The sequence below is a fragment of the Barbus barbus genome (assembly GCF_936440315.1).
Source record: "Barbus barbus genome assembly, chromosome: 33".
Classification (NCBI taxonomy): Eukaryota; Metazoa; Chordata; class Actinopteri; order Cypriniformes; family Cyprinidae; genus Barbus; species Barbus barbus.
In genome coordinates, this window is record NC_136761.1 from 11,292,259 (window position 1) to 11,310,660 (window position 18,402).

Sequence of the window (18,402 nt, forward strand, 5' to 3'; positions counted from 1 at the left end):
TATTGGAATGGATTACTTCAACAATAACTGTATTTATGAAGCTTGAAAATACAGATTATCTAGACTCTCAATGGATTAACAAAAAATTATGAAAGAAAATTAAAAATATATTCGTGTTCTAAAGACAGACAAAAGTCTTATAGGTTTGGAATGACATGAGGGCAAATATATGATTTTTTTGTGTGAACTATTCCTTTAAGAAAGGAAGAGCAAGGATGATGACTCTCCAAATCAGACAACTCCAAAGTTGGTTTGAGTTCTGCAATGAAAAACACAGACATCAATGTTTACATAAAATATGAACACGTAATCACACTGTTGTTTCATCAAAATGTGAAATAAACAGGCAAGAGACAACAGAAACATTTATTTTCTAAAAATAACTTACATTTAATCTCAAAAGAATGATGCTCTCCTGTCTCTGGCTTTCAACATCTACAGACAAACAAAAACCAACATACATTATTTTACTCTTAGTAAAAAAAATAAAAAAAAATTGATAACATGGGATTATGAAGTTTACTTGCCTTATCGTTCCCTCTCTTCTGAAGAAGCTGAGAATATCGCGTCCTCATTAGTTCACTTTTAAAAAAACTTTTGCTGATAATTTACTCACCCCTATGTCATCCAAGATGTCCATGTCTTTCTTTCTTCAGTCGAAAAGAAATTAAGGTTTTTGATGAAAACATTTCTCCATATAATGGACTTCAGTGGGACCCAAACGGTTCAAGGTCCAAATGACAGTTTCAGTGCAGCTTCAAAGGGCTTTAAACGATACCAGACGATGAATAAGGGTCTTATCTAGCGAAACGATCGGTCATTTCAAAAATAAATGAAAAAGTTTAAGTTTTATAAGCACAAATGCTCGCCTTGCTCTGTTCTGTGATGCGCGTTCATGACGTCACGTAATACGCAATTACGTTGAAAAGGTCTTGGTGTATTATGACTATTTAATATCTTTTGAGTAAACGTTTAACAGTATAACTTTGGCCTAATTAATATAATTAATAGAATATAGAGTTTGTTTCCAAAACGCGATAAACGCCTTTAAAAAAAAAAAAAAAATCACTTTGTGATCAACAAACAAATAAAAATTAGGGCTGCATGGTAAATCTCATGTGATTGTCATGCGCATCTCGTCAGTAAAGCCGCTTCTGTGATCTCCATCAAGTGTTTTCAGATGGAGCGGCATTTAATACAGAGTCGTAGATCACAGACAAGCTATGAGAAATCGTGTTCATAATCGCAGATGAATCGCATTCGATTATGAACGCGATATTGCGTAGTTTGTCAGTGTGATTTTATTAATGCCATTAATGTTTTTGTTAATACAGCGTATAGCACTAGTGATAAGATTAATGCACGTTTGGAAGTTGAATGCAAGGGAAATTTTGGAATTTCTGTGGTCTGATGTGATGTGTTGTTAAATGTTCTTTTATTGTTCTAATTAATTTAAAGCATGAACAAGAAAACCTGTTGAATTAATTTTGGGAGCGATGACTGATTGAAAGTAGGCTATTTTTAGTCCAGTGCCTGCATATAAGATTAGTATTGAGGCTGTCATATGTGGATCAACTTACTTTGTGCATTTTCAACAGTTTCAAAATGAAAAATAACTTTTTTTATTGTTTCAATGGATTTATTACATTTTGAATTTATGGGGAAAAAATTAAAATGCCCAGTTAAGGTTTTTGATTTTTTTTTGAACAGTGAAGAAATCAGCTGTATGCAATTACCAGAATATCTCAAAGAGTTAAGGGTGGGATTTTTGGATCTAGGTTAGTAAGTAACCTTATAACCACCTAGAAACTGCATAGCAACACCCTGGATAGCACCCACAACACTGCAGCATTGCGGCAGCAACTTTTGCACTTTTTTTAGAAAGTGTAAAAATGTAGTATTTAATCAGTAAAAGTAGTAAAAGTAAAAAAAAACTGTTTAAGTTTTCAGTCCCTGCATTGCATCATCTCTAAGTTTACATAGATGAAAAACAATTTCCCTAACAAGGACACAACTGCCTTACAAATGCCTTCTACCTGAGAATCATTAAAATAACTACCACATTTTCTGGACAAAAACCCCACAGTTAAGCGATCATTATTTAGGTTGCAAATCTGAAAATGAAGACTAAAAGCCTTCTGAAGACGCTGAAGTAAAACAAATGCATAAATTAGGAAAAGGCTACCCAACAATACCCAGCTGTTGGATGTCCCAGTGGGTGCTGTTGTTCAATTATCAAGCAGATCAAACAACCGAGTTGCCGGCTTAAAAAAATAAAAAGACGTCCCTGTGCGAACAAGAACGGCACATGTGAGAGAAACCGCCGAGGAGCCAACCATCACTTTGAAGGAGCTACAGAGTTCAGCAGCTGAGAACAGAGTGAAGGTGCACCAGTCAAGCATATCAAACGCTCTGACACTAGCCTGTATGGGAGGGTGGCACAAAAGAGGCCATTACTCAAAGGAACCATGTGAAAGCACGTCCGGAGTTTGCCAAAAAGCTTAATAGTGGCCTGGTTACCATGTGGGAAATTATTCTGTGGTCAGATGAGAACAAGATATAGAGCGTTTTAGTAAAAATTCAAAGCAATTTATGTGGTGTAAATCTAACCTCACCGCACCAAAAAAGCACCATGCCAAGACTGAAATATAGTGGGAGTTGCATCATATTGTACGGCTGCATTTTATGAACAGGGACCTGGACATCTTGTTAAGATAGAAGAAAGGATGTATGGTGCAAAATATAGAGGGATACTGGTCTGAATACAATACAACACACTATATCACTGATTCAATAGTATTACAGATTCTAACCACATCTCAGATTCAAAGCTGAACCGGAATCTGAATTTGACAGAAAATTCTAAGAAATAAATGTGCCAAGAAGAAACATCAAGTTCTACAAAAGACTCTCAAATTCTTTAGAAAACCATCAGTATACTGATGCTTTAACCCAGAAACCAGCTGATTTAAAAAAGTATAATAGGACGTCAATGTGTCATATAATAACATAAAAAATAAAAAAGTTCAGATCTGAACTGCCCCTTTAAGAGCATATCAGACATCATATAATTTGACTCAAGATTCATAAGGGGATTAGTTATATAAAGAAGGGTTAGTTGTCGCACTTTTTACTCCAGTAAATATTTTTTAGGGAAAGCTTAGTGTTGAAAGTCAATTTCTGTATAGACACCAACTTTATAGTTGTGGCTACAAACACTCTGTTTAACATTTGAATCAATATTGCCCAAGAAAAAAAACTATAGTTCATTGGCCACGCTGATTCAACAGCGGGGCATGTTGTCACAATATAAAGCTGCTGACACTAAAATATTGAATTCATGTATAAATTAAACTGATTTGAGAAAACAAAACCAATCTTCCACAATATTTCAGTATTTTTATTTATAGTTAAATGTATTATATTTATTGCCCTATTATTTATTTTATATTATATTACATTACTATTTAACATGTTTTGAGGAAAACTTTGAAGTACAAAAACGTCAGAAAATAAGGTAACATGATGCTTTGGCCAATTAATCAATTTATAATATTCTCAAATTAAAAGTACATGTGACAACTTGCCCCGATTTGTATAAGTATTTGTATTTATATTTAAATGTATTATGGATTACTTAATATATTTTGCGCAATTTTTTTTTATACAAAAACAATTATGAAGGACAATAAATAAACAACTTGCTTCATATTGATATTTATGAGCATTTCATAGTATTGGTGCCTATCTGATGTATTCAATGTATTTTTCTTATGAAGCACAAAAACAGCAAAAATAAGGTATTATACAACAATATTACAAAGGTTGGTCTGCACTCTTTAAATCTTTTATTGAAATTTTTACAAAATATAAAAAAATTGTTTTGGCCAATTAATCAAATGTATAATATTCTAATATTAAAAATACATGTGACAACTTGCCCCAATTTGACATTTACGAAAAAAAAAACAAAAAAAACCTACAGTGTGATAAGAGTTTGATAGTATTGGTGTCCGTCTGATGTTTTTGTCCTCTTTGTAATGAAACCAGCGCCATCAGCAACCAACAGCAGTTTGTGTGTGTGTGTTTGATGAGTATGTGACGGAAATCTGATTAGAGATAAAGCTGTAAACTTTGTTAGCTTGCAGAGGTGACAGCGTCAGACACAGTAGATCAGACAACCCCCTCCTCCCCTCTCTTTCTCTCTCTCCCTATCTCTCCTGCTCGCCTTTAGGCCAATTCAATAAAGCCAGGCCCTTATTTACCGTCAGACGGCACGGCAGCACACTGGACTGTGGTGAGAAGAACAATGGCCCCTCACAGCCCCGTCTTTACACAACGCTACCCACGGCTGACGCTATCCCAGCCCAGCCCACAGGCCTGATGCCGTGCTGATAGAGATCAGAGTCACGCTAGCTTAGTTTGAGCTCATACAGAATGAGTATGGAGAATCAATCCTGCATTTTAGGACTTTGTCATGCTGTTGTGTGGACTCTTTGCTTGTGGGCTTCGTTGTACATTTATATAAGGAGTAGGCCTAATTCTGTCATTATTTCTGTCATCATCATGCCTCTCACATGCTGTTTTTCTATGAAACACACGGCGAAAAATCCATTTTTATCCTATTTTTATTTAAAAACTCTAAAACCAAATTAACTGACTTGGATAACAATGTATTGTTTTCAGATATTTAATATGAGTGTTTATTATTTATATGAGAGTATTAAGCATTAACAAGCTAAAAACAAGTTTAAAAATCTGCCAAAATATAACAAAACACATTAATTAAAGATACATTATCTGAAATCAAGTCTTAATTTCTTATGCTGTGTGACTTCTAGTAAAAAAGTAAATAAGTATCTTGTTTTGTAGATGTTTAGACATTTTTAGCTCAAGACTAAGTAAAAACAGACGTAAAAAGTGTTTGTTTATTTGTGTGTGTGTGTGTGTATGTGTGTACATGCGCGCACACACACACACACACACACACACACATATATATATATATATATAAATGTATGTATGTACCATGTATATATATGTATGTACCACAGTCATGTTTTTACTTAGTCTTGGACTAAAAATGCTAAAAATATTTAAACATCGTATCTGATAACTGTATTTATAAATAATTTTATTTATTTTTTATTGTAATTTGTAGCTGTTAATTTTTGTCATTTTAATTCTAAAACAAAATACAAGAATGATATCGTTGGATTTTATTCCATCTGATGAATGATAAAAACATTGGCAGCTGTCAGAATCCATTAAAAAGCTCAAGCATTTAAAGTGGCATAATCTGAGTGCACTTCTCTGCTGTTGTGGATGCAATATAGTTATCATTATAGCTAACACATTCTAATTATTATTCTTGTATTCAACGGGCCTTTATGTACTATATTCCAAGTCAACTAACATACCAAAATGTAAGTCGTATTCTCTGATAATCTTAATATCTGCTGCAGCTTTCAAATATCATTCTCTATTTCTCATATTCAAAGCGGTATACTGCTTTTTGCAACCATACATAAGAAAAACAGTGCTTTTTGGCCATTTGGACATTAAAAGCCCAATTTTCCAAAGAGGAAATGACATGAGGGTGAGTAAATGATGATAAGATGTTCATTATTGGGTGAACTATCACTTAAATAGTATATTGCAACTCTAAAAACCAAGTAGATGGTGAAATCTTTTGTTCCCTGTAGGAAAGACTTTCACAAACGCGCACAGACCATGACGTCTTGATATCCAGCGTGGCAGGATTTCTCTTACACACACACACGCACACACACTGGGGTCATTGGCGCTCAGTGAATTAGTCACATGGTGGTGTGTTAACGAAGCAAACCTTCACAAACTATTTAATCATTAACATCAGGTTTCTACTGCGGCAGCGACGCATTCTCCCGCCCCATCTTAATCGCACACACACACACACACACACACAGAGTGACACTCGCTGTCTGTGACACACTCAGCCCGGTTCGACTGCATCTCCTGAGACAAATCCATTTTATCTCTCCTAGACTGCATCTGCTTGTCTCCATCTTGCCGTCTCTGTCTCACTGTAACACACACACGCTCACTCACTCTCTCATTTACTCACTTACACATTATCTGCCTGCTCCAGTCTGCTTGCTTTCTACTTCCTGTCACGCTCTCTCTCTTTGTTCCTCTTCCTCTCACAACACACAGACATATAAACACAAACATGCAGTGCTCAGATCAACAGAGTTTACTGTACTAAAAGTCTATTTTGACAGTTGTAGACCAAAAACACGCCCCACACAGGGCCGTCGCATACATTCATGGAGCCCAGGATAATATTTTATTACAGGAGAGTAGGTTATACTAGGGGTGGGCGATATGGGAAAAATATCATATCACGATTTTTTTTAGAAATATCACGATTTTATCACGATTCTTTGTCATGTTAGTTTTACTATTTTGGTTTTACAAGTTGTCTGAGCATTGCAGCCAAACTAGAAAGACAAAGATGCATGGCAGATATTTAGGCCAAAGTGGGTGAAGATAAAAATCTTTGTCATTATTTTATCTTTCTTATTAAAAAATAAGAACAAAGATACACATTACAAATACACATAATATACAAATAAAACAAACAGTGCTTTATTTTCAGGTACAATAGGTGTATTTAGCAGAGCATTCAATGAAATTGAATGAACAAATATAAAAATAAAACACTAGATAGACTGATTCCTAAAGCAACTGTATTAAAGTTTTTCAGTCAAGAATAGTGAGTGATTTTTCTTTTTGCGTTTTGTTGTTTTGTTAATGTTAAATGAATACTTCCCCCCCAAAATAAATATTCTGTCATCTGTCTGTCAATTCTGTCATAATGTTTTATTTTTATACCATCATTTACTTAAAAGTTGTTTTCAACCTGAATGAGTTTCTTTCTTCTGCTGAACATAAATGCTATTTTGAAGAAGGTGGAAAACCAAACAGTTGCTGGTCCTCAGTGACTTCCATAGGATTTTTCTTTCCTGCTATCAAAGTCAATGTAGACCAGCAACTGTTTGATTACCCTCATTCTTCAAAATATCTTATTTTGGGTTCAGCACAAGAAATTAATAGAGGTTTGGGACAACATGTGAGTAAATAAAGACAGAAATGAAATTTTAGGGTGAAGCATCCCTTTAATGACAGTCGACAGCATGTTTAGTGTCCTGTCCCTTTAAGAGCTGCACGCATCTAATATACAGACACGCATCTGTTTCTCTCTTAACTATTTACTTTTATTTTAGAGATAACCAACTGAGTCTGTATGTAAACCTTGTGTGTTTTGACAGTATTAGCGCAAAAGATAAGTTAGTTGAGTAATCAGGCGCTGTTAGACAGGCTTTTTAGTGCGCGTGCTTCAGGTGTATGCGATCAGAAAAAGCGCACGTCAGACCAGCGCGCGATTGAAACATTTAACCAGCAAGGCTTGTGTGCAAATAATGTACTTTTGCGATCGCGAATAAGTGCAGTGTCCTGTCAGAGTAACTCGACTGCTGTATGTCGTGTTGTACAGTATATAGAGACGGAGGCACCAGAACTGTATTTGACAATGTGCGCTGTAGCACGATACTACCATATTTCTTCAAAAGCAGATCGTGGAGACATTTTTATCGTCCACGATCAAAAATCGTCATATCGCACACCCCTAGGTTATACAATAAAAGACGACCTTAGTGGGCCAGGACATTATACCTGGTTGTTGTCCTGATAAATTTATGCAGCAAACACAGGATTAAATGCTTACTCCATGCATTGCAATTAACCCTTCGCAGGGAGTTTGATTGGCAGGCAATCTGACCGATCATAATACAGAATCTACCATTTTTAGTAGAAGAGTAGATTAACGACACTGGACTTGAATTTGAAAAAGGGTGTGTATTGATGTCTTTCCACAGAGGAAGAGATGATCGCATCATGTGCCCTCAGTTTCCTCTTTGCTCCGTGATGTATTTTTCACTGTGTGAGAATATGACGTGTAGTGTGAGAGCACCATGGCTTGTTTAGACATAGCCAAAGACATTTGTGTACCGCATGTGTCAAGCTGTGAGTGCGCATTGCTGCAGGTATGTTAACATAAACTTCATACATTTGTATGGTCATTTTTATCTGTCAGGTCAACTGTTGTTATGGTTAGGTAAACTGTTGGCATTTTTGAAGCAATAACTACCTGAAAAAGAGCACATCTGGTTTAATGACACCAACATCTGAAGGAAACTGTCGCCCCCTTGAGCGCTGAAGTTCATTACCTCTAAAGTATGTTTCCGGCCTTAGCTCAGCTCATGCAGTATTCCTCTTACACTCACACAAACTTTGAATGGTCTCTCTCCAATATGAAAACGTGTCCTTGGTTCTGTTGCCATGGACAGTAACTAACCTGTTCTCACCCTCACAAGCATGTTGTTTCTCTTTCCTCAAAACTTTCCTAACTACTAGGCGCATCTCTCTTACTTTAGTTTCCAGTTTTAAATTGTCTCTCTCCTTCCTTATTTTATATTTCATCACTATACTGCTTTTTATATCGGTCCATCCTCCTCCACAAATCAGTAGCACTCTCTCTTTCTCCTCCTCCTCCTCCCTCTCCCTCGCGCTCGCTCATCCTGCTGGGCAGCAGTGCCCGCTGGTACGTTGGCAAGCTGGTGTTGCGACGGGCACGAGCCAGCAAGGACAGCAGGTGACACAGATTTGCGGAAAAGCAGAATTAGAGGTGCGGGAACCACCGAGGGGGAGCACTCACGCGGAAAATTGGAAGTCAGGGAATAAGGAAAAAAAAGGAACACTTAAAAGTTAAAACTGATTTAATGAAGTAACCGCAGACTGAGTTTAAGAATAGAATAAAGAATGTAAAATAAATTAATTGAACGAAAACCTCAGAAAAACAACTAACCTCTAAAGGTCTAAAAGCCAACAGAATCACCTTTGGCAAATAGTTTTGTATATGTCTATCTTCCACACAGAGTACTGTATAAGTGATATATTTTTGTAGGCCAAAACCCAGTAACAATTTAGCAATTTAGCACTTCCATTCTCATTGTCCTGAGGTCAATGTTTTTTTTTTTTTTTTTTTTTTTTTACTAGGTTTTTAGTTAAATACCTAAAAATAAGCCCAAAATATTTTCATGTTTTATTCTATACATAAAATACATCAGTGATACGTCATGTGATTTTTAAAAAAGCTAAATGGGACAGGTTTTCATGGTCATTAAACCCCATTATGGTGAACAACTAAACATATCTATTCACTAGTCCATTTTTAGAGCCTCGTTTAATTTATAATCACGCTCTTGAAAGAGTTGTTGGGAGCTTAATGGTGGTGATGTTGAAGTCATGTGACTGTGGTATAATTTGTTTATCCCTATATTTAGCTTTTAACTTCTGGCGATTGTTTTTAGGTATCAAAATTCAAAAAAAAGTTGTGTTCATTTGTGAAGATTACCAAGATCCCAAATGTTTGTTGGTCACAGAGCTTACTTTCTGCAATAATCCAATTACACAATCCAATACACTAGTGTGAACACACTACTTGTACAAATTACACTACAAAATGGCAAAGAATAGTGCATAAGTATGTAAATTGTGACACACTTATGTTTAACTCTGCAGATGGCGAATTTATATTCGGAAATGTATTGGGATTTTTTTATCCAGTTTTGTGTAACAATTTATAAGCTTTGATAGTCTGATCAAATAATAATACTACTTCCAATTGGACACATTGCATTGGGGGGAAAAAAGCTTTCCATGCAGTGCGCTCTTTTGTTTACTCTACGGCTGCGTTCCATTCTGAAGGGCTCATCCCTACAAAGGGTTTACCCTCCTAAGAGCTTCAAAGGAATGAAGGGTGTAGGGGACCAAATAACTGGTCCTTGGAACCCAAATCAGCATCATCTTACTGAGCCAATCAAGAATTAAACATGTGCAAAGAATCATGGGTGCAAAATCTGTTATCCTTAATTCTGAATGCCACCTTGAAGTGGCCAGTTTTGAGCATTTTGGTTTGGAACAACTCTTCACTATGGCAGCCATGATTGTTCTCACTCCAGAGCGAACTTCGGAGGCAGAAATATCCCATTTGGAATGCAGCATATATGTAGTAGGTTGTATGAAAATTTGCATACTATGTTTAGTGTGCATACTGTACTGTGCAGAAACAGTAAGAGTAGTACGGTAGTATGGTATGCTATTCTGAACACAGCCATTGTGTGCAGTGCAGTATGCATCAGACAGTCAGTGAACGGACTGTGGGCGGTCTGTGGGCACGTTGCCTGAGGCTTTTCAAAAGGTAATTATTATTTCAAAATCGCAAAAAAAAAAAAAAAAAAAAGACAACTAGCCTTATGTAAAACAAAATAAAAAAAATATTACTGAAAAATGAAACCAATTGAGAGGATGTGATTTTTAAACTCCAGGCAAGGAGATCACAACAGGAAGGTAAAATATGTTCCAGTGACACTGAAAAGGGGGAAAAAGAAAGACTGAACAGGATACTGGGAAGTGTCGTGTAGCCTGCAGTGGTCAATTCCCCAAGGTACTGCTTCCTTTGTCAAATACCCTCGCTACCATCTTCCAAACACACACATACACACACACACACACGCACACACGCACACACACACACACACACACACACACAGACTGTGCCTGAGGGTTTATGTCCACCATCTTATCACCATGCAGTGGCAGCTCTCTCTCTCTCTGGACTCTGGGTGAATTCCCTGTGCTGTCAGGGCCCTGTCACATCAGCAGAGCTAACAGAATATAAGAGAGAGAGGTAGAAATATTCAGAGTGAGATAGACAGAGGGAAAGGTGGACAGAAAAAGAGAGAGGGGGTAAAATACTGTTTGTGTACTGGATAGATTCACAGCCATAGGCTACGACTAGGCTAACCTTCCTCCACCCCTCACAACCTGAGCTCTACTTCAGCTTCTGCTTCAGAGTTGCACAGCTGCATAAAACATCCTCAGTTAGATTTTGGCCCTCAAGCAAGGTGTAGACTCCACCTGCAGCAACTCACCCCCAGAACACATCCCCTCAGTCGGACTGAGTGGCAAAAGAGCCTGCTGCATGACTGTATTTAATAAGGAAGCTGCAAAAACGAGAGTCAAACAATTGATAATCAGTTTAAACTAAAGGTTGTTGGACTTGATATAGTGCTCCTACCTAGTGTTTCCTATTTATCAAAGATCCAGTGGTCCAGTATTGATATGCAGCCAGGAATCTGATTTGAACGTCTGATTTGAACGTCAGGGAAATACATAAAACAAATTTGCCTGCTAATTGATCACTTAAATCAATGTTATATAATATCGTCATATCGTTCAGTCAAAAACTTATATAGTTTTTGTTTATTAAAAACATCCAGTTATGCAGAATATAAGTATATAAATATTTAATTGATGAGTTGTCAATACGATATATAACAATAAATTACATAGCGTATGATTTTAATGCAAAATTCTAAATATCAACATAAAATGATAACTACAAATCCGTGTTTCGCTGCATGGAGTCCATTTGTTTCTTTGAATTGCAGAGATCCATTTGCTTCTCCTTTCTGTAGCTTTAAGCAGTCTGTAAAAATATACCTCAGATTTCCTGTCAAATCTATTTGTACAGTCAATCGCAAAGCGCTTTCTCATTTTAGATGTTTTGCGTGTTCTGTCGCAGCATTCATGCTGAAAACCAATGCTGCCATTCAGTTTTTTTACCACTCAGTGGGCAGTGTTGTGCCAAATTCTGCACCCTGCCAGGTTATGCACCCCCTCGTTGAAGTCGCTACCGCTAGTCGCTATGATTGCATAATCCTAACCCCACCCCTAATCCTAACCCCTCCCCCACACCTAACCCTAAACCTACCAGGACTAGGGGGTGCATAATCTGGCACGGGTTTCACAAGCAGAATTCAGCACAACAGGTGGCTGAACCGCAGTCACTCCAGCTGACGGTGACATCATGTGCATACCCTCTATAGTTCCAAACAACTAGTTCCAAGCACTCTCGCTAGAAAGCTGAAGAAATAACACCATTATTTGACATTATTTAATACATTAGTTGACCTCTCTGAAATCTAGTCAGTAGTGGTATTTTCTCAAGTGCGTTATAGTTAATGTTTATCTATGAGAAACACCTCAATAGCGACAATAACCATATGCTTGTTGTCATATTTTTAAGTTTTTAGTCTTTCTATCTTTCTCTCCATGTAGGAGGTTGAATGAGTTTCAGTAAAGACTGCCCATTCAAGCAATGAATAATTTTGCTAAATGCAATTGGTTGCCTTGTGTTTTCACACATTGTTTTAAACATTTTATTGGGTTAAATTCCATATGTGCTTGTCTTTTGTAATATTCACTTATGTTGTATGCTTATGTGAATATCATAAAATAACACTGAGATGTGAGTAGTTAACCTTTTTAAATGTAACATTTAAAACAAAAACACAACTTATAAATATCAAGTGTTTTGTTCATGTCTAAATACACATTAAAATGCAAAACCTAAAAAAATAGTAAGCAAGTATGACCGACAAAACTGTTTTGAGCAACTAGTTTGGAGCTACTGTACATACATATTAAACCACCATACGGACATCTAATGGTTAAACCTTGGCATTAGGAATATTATTTTTTTTGGTCACCAAACACCTCTAATTTGCACTGAAATTACATTTTTTCTCTCTCTATATTTTAACCCTAAATACTACACTAATTGTAATATAAATAATAAGCATATTATATTTTAATTGGTCATTCATGGACCATAATTATTGCACACATGATTTAGTACCAAAAATCTCCTCAAAATATTAACTAAATAGAACTGAACTAAAGTATAGTACAATCATTTAATAGATTAAACACTTTAGGTGTTGGGTCACATTTGACTGCAAAGGAGTATGAGACAATATTAATGCTCTCTCTTTATCACTCCCCAGAATAAAATGCGATTGTAAAGCGAAGTTAGCATAGTTATCAATACACAAACAATGCACATTATGTATTAATGATTACCAGAAATTGCTGCAAATATAGTGAAACTGCTGTCTATTATACTTAATCCCATTCAAACACATTGAAAGTGCTGAGTGGTTTGGAGCTATTGAGAGCTCCATGAACCACGTGACTGCGTGGTGGCGAGATCAAAGCATGTCGCAATTCTGGTTCTCAACGGCTCTGGGTGGAATATACTCCTAATAGAGACACAGTGGAAGCCACATAGCAATGCCCTAAGAACCACATAGCAACATAAAACCATTCAGAGCACCTTAGCATCTGCATAGCAGTACCCTGGCAATAAGAACAACAGAATAGGGTGAATATCATAGAGACACATAGAAAACCACCTAGCAACACCCTGGAAACCACATAGCAATATGCTTAAAGCCAACCCTAGTACTGTGTCAGGGTTTTGAATGGGAAAGCAGCACTGTAAAATCTAGTTTTAAGAGGAAAGCTGTTTCTTGCTGCCACAGACAGCAGAGAGGCATGTAGAGATCACATTGATGGGTTGTAGCAAATAAATGTTAAAGACAGATAGACAGAGAGAAGCATGATGGCCCGCGAGTGGAAAAGCAAGACACTGAAAGCAAGAAACTGGCAGAGAGGAAGGGAAGAGTGAGAGAGAGAGAGGACAGGCGGCTGTAATTGGCAGTCATTCTTTGTTGGAGAAGGCCGCTGGCTTTAATAGGCTCTGTTGGTGACTCGAGCAGTGAGGTGAAAACTGTGTACACACACACACACACACACACACAACCACCCATCCCCCAGATCTGGGAAGTGCCTGACCGCCCCTCTCACCTCCCATTGCCCTGCACCATACCATCAGAGCGAGTGAGAAAGAACGCTCATGTTGTATTACAACACCAGCAAATGTAACCTCACAAACCCTGAGAAAAGTTCACGTTAATGTGAACATGAAACAGGTTTCACTCCGTTTTTGACATATATGCAGCAGTCAAGCAGTGCAACACTAATGTCAATTTGTGTGTGTATGCGAGTCTGGCTGTGTTAGGGTTGTCGAATGGGCCATAATTCCCGTTGGTAAACGTTGTGTATTGATTGGTTTGGAGGAGATTGTCGGATAGCGGTCGTGTCCAATTAGGAGTGAGATGGACCTCTCACAGTTCGCGTGGCTAAGAAACATGACATCATCATGTGTGAAGGGTCCACGAGATGTGTGATTTCAACACTGAGCACATCTGAGTTTATTTAACCACATCACCAATAACTGGAGTGTATGTTTTAAAGGGGTCATGAACTGCCTTTTTTATTATTTTGCACTGTTCTCTGAGGTCCCCTTATAATGTTATCAAGATTTTTACATCAAAAAACATCATAATTTATAAGTAATAGGCTATTTTGTGTCCTGTTTTGACCCCCTCATCAGAACACTGGCGGATTGTAGACTCGGAAGTAAATACCCACTGCTATGACTGGATAAGAGTTTTGTATTTTTTACAGCCTACATCCTTCATAGATGGACACTGCTCTGATTTAGGTTAAAAACGTATATAAATACCCAGTACTTATCAAACAACCTGTAATAACATACAAAGCAATGGTGACCACATAATTACTCGTGTAATTAAACAGTTACTCACACTTGTCTTGCGACATTATTGTCGGATCCAATATAGTCGGCACAACATCATCTTTAGTTTCAATCTTTCTGAAAATCCTGCATCGAATTTCCTTAAAAATAAAGTTAATCAAATAAAGCTTATCATTTGATTTCTGCGTAGAACTGTTTGCTTCTCTTGTCATTTACCTACTACATGCGCAAATCAGTGGGTGGGGCTAAACAGGCAGTGATGTAGAAGCAGGCGTTGATCTTCTTCTGCGGAAGCGGTGTTTAGCCACACTATTACAACATAAAATATTGTATTACAACCGCTCGTTTTTGCAGATTGGCTTCAATATGAGCTGTTTTGACAAAAAAAAGGTTTTGAGTTCTGAAACTAATGGGATTTTTTAATAGTACAATGACCTCTTATATGTCAAAAGATCTCTGTTCATGATCCCTTTAAAGGAATAGTTCATCCAAACATACAAGTTCTGTCACTATTTACTCTCCCTCATGCCGTTCCAAACTTCTCTGACTGACTTTCTTCTGTGGGATGCAAAAAAAAGATATTTTGATGGATTTTTAGACAATTTTACCTCAACACAAGTTAAAAAAATGCAGAATCTTTGTTTGGAATACATTCAAACAATCTTTATAGTAGCCATTGTGAAAACAACAAGAAAAAAAGAACTCACACTAAGAATGATAATATTGATGAATGAACAATAACTATAAAGTTTTAATAATCATTCGAATTCAGTGACAATAGTCTACACCATAACTATAATGTTAATGACACAGAGGAATGATATCACTGAAATCCCTTTAAGAACTTTTTTTTTTTTTTTCAGCTAATGAAAGATAAAAACATTGACAGCCAATCAGATCTATCCATACATCTGGCTTTCAAGTACTTGAGTGTATGCTTAAAATAACAGAAATAATGAATAAAGAATAAATAAAATTGGAATGATTTGGGGGTGAATAATGTTGTCGTTTTGAGTGAACTATCCCTTTAATGCCTCATTATGAAACTGAAGCCATATGTTTAGGAGAAATCAATCAACCAATGAGAGCAATTTACACACCAAGACCAAAGGTCAAGAGGCAATAAAACTAGCTCCTGTTATAATCAACAAAGTCTTAATACAAATCCGTCTATAATACAAATGCACAACACTGTTAATCAGTGTCACATTGTTGATTATAATGGGACTTTATCTAGTTATATTTCAATCTATTTGTCACTCACAGTATTAAAAAGGACATTGGCAGAGTAAAAGTTGATACACCAAAAAAAAAAAAAAAAAAAGTGAATCTCTATAGAAGTGCCCACTAGGCCAGAGAGGAGTATAAAAGTATACTATGTTGAAATTTTGTGCACGATTTAATATTTTGTTTGTGCAAACATGGAAGATGTTGTCTTGTGTATTGCGCATGTTTGACAAAGGAGTGAAAATATAGAGAAAAGGTCGCAGGAGATTCAGCTCGGCGTCAGCTGCGCGGCTTGCGGCGTGGAAGGGGGGGGGGGGGTGAATTAGATGGCTTCCTCTCCGAAAGAGACCTGACCGTGGCCAGCAGCGTTTCTCTGCCACCATACGCAATTAAAGCCAGACACTGCCTGGACAAAGGGGGGTTGAGGGGGACCGGCAATCTCGAGGAGAGGAAAAAGAAATCTTTCTTTCCGTCTGTGCTGATAGTACTCTCCCGAGCCTCCGTTCTGGTAGATTGGCCTGTGAAAACACTGTCATCATGTGAGGTTTCACTTCAGAAAGATCTGTATTTTTGCAGATAGAGAAAAAATTACACGTCCGTTTGAAAAGGCAGAGTTTTTCCAATGTGTGCTTAAAATGAACTCAAATGACAGTGTCAGCGTGTTTCCTTTTCTCTGAATTAGTGGTTGATTCTTCAAATTCATAAAATGGCTCTATATTCTGATTGGACGAGACACTGTAAATAGCCAAAATTATGTTGCATTCACGTCATTGTTGGAATTACCGTAATTACTGGAAAATAAGAACTTAGAGATACTGCTGAGGGCTGTTTATGTCCTTAGACTCTAAATGATTTGATACCATGGCAACTAACACCAACATGGATCCATGTGCAACTTTGTTGCTGTTGTTTACAGTAAAATAAGTCATTACTAAATTAAAGTGACCTCTAAGCTCTTGCATTTAGCAATGAAAGTAGATCAAATAATAGTGAATACAATACAATGGCATATCAAATAGAACTGTGTACATAATTAGCTTTCGTAAATCTTTTTAAGGTTGCTGCCAATTTAGTTGTTTTACCATGATGTCACGATGGATCTCTTAGATCTTTGATAAAGAAGATGCACTGCTTCTATAATTTAAATGGTACTGCTAACATTGCCTGCTCTAGGGAAACCTGTTTGGAAACAGTCATCCAAGCGTGGTGCAACTAGTTCTTCTGAAATGTGATTTATTTCTAAATGAAGCAGGATTTTTGACAAGAAAGAACAGAGCCAGACCAAATGAATTATTCAACTGGATTTTCAGGAAGAAGCTATACTTCATTCATGCATGGAGAAAGAGAGCACATGAACGTTTATGCCCAAATATGTTTGTTTTTTTTATTCCAATTGACCCTTCACAGGGAGTTTGAACAGAGACAACATTGGTTTGACTAACAGGCGATTTAACCCATCATAATGCAGAGTCCTCCATTTTTGTCCGACAAACAAACCAGACTTGGGAGTAAAAGCAGGAGGGGCTGAACACAGCGCTAGCTGACACCTTAGTTCTGATGGCGTTATGCTTGGGGTAAACGTATTAAAGGGGTCATATGATGTTATTAAAAAGAACATTATTTTGTGTATTTGGTGTAATGCAATGTGTTTATGTGGTTTAAGGTTTGAAAAACACATTATTTTCCACATACTGTACATTATTGTTGCTCCTCTATGCTCTGCCTTTCTGAAACACGTCAATTTTTACAAAACTCATCGTTCTGAGAAGCGAGGTGTGCTCTGATTGGCCAGCTATCCAATGCGTTGTGATTGGCCGAATACCTCAAGCGTGTGACGGAAATGTTACGCCCCTCACCGTATTGTGATGCCTTGGCCCACAACGAGACAAAAACAATAAAACCCATTATAAACGAGGCAAAACTGTGGAGGTGGGGAGGGGGGGGGGGGGGGGGGGGGTATGAAAGAATGGACGAAACGCATTTGTCCATGTTTCACTCTGTCTCGAATCACGCTCACGGAAAGCGTTCGAGAAACAGTATCTCTTCTGCGGCTGCGCTTTCAACTCGTTTTTTTTTTCTAGTAAGATCAAAAGATTTTACGCCAATCACGTTAGACGATTTGGCTGATTTTTACATAGAGAGCGTGGCAGCGCACCGCATTAAAATAAATTATCATTCATGTTTTCATAAACGCTGGCCAAATTCAAAAACGAAATTAAAATTAACACATCTTTGAGGGCAAGGGTGTTTCGGGGGCCCTATGCAGCTTGCGTAATCTGCATATAGGGAGGATCGGCTCTGGTGGTGTTATGCAAATCATCCCACACATTGATGTAGACATGTGGGGGCGTGTTTAAATGAGGTGTTTTCAGAGGGCGTGGACGAGTCTTAACTTTTATAAAGAATATCTCTGGGATCTTATCTATGCATGAACAGCTTGTAACACTCCAAAGAGAAAGGAAACTTGAAATTGCATCATATGACCCCTTTAAGAAGTAGATTATAGTAGGCTATATTAAACTGAACTATACTGGCCACATGTGCTTTTGCCGTCTGCCAGTTAAACAAAAGAAGAAGACAGGAGAGTAGATTAACATAGGTGGACC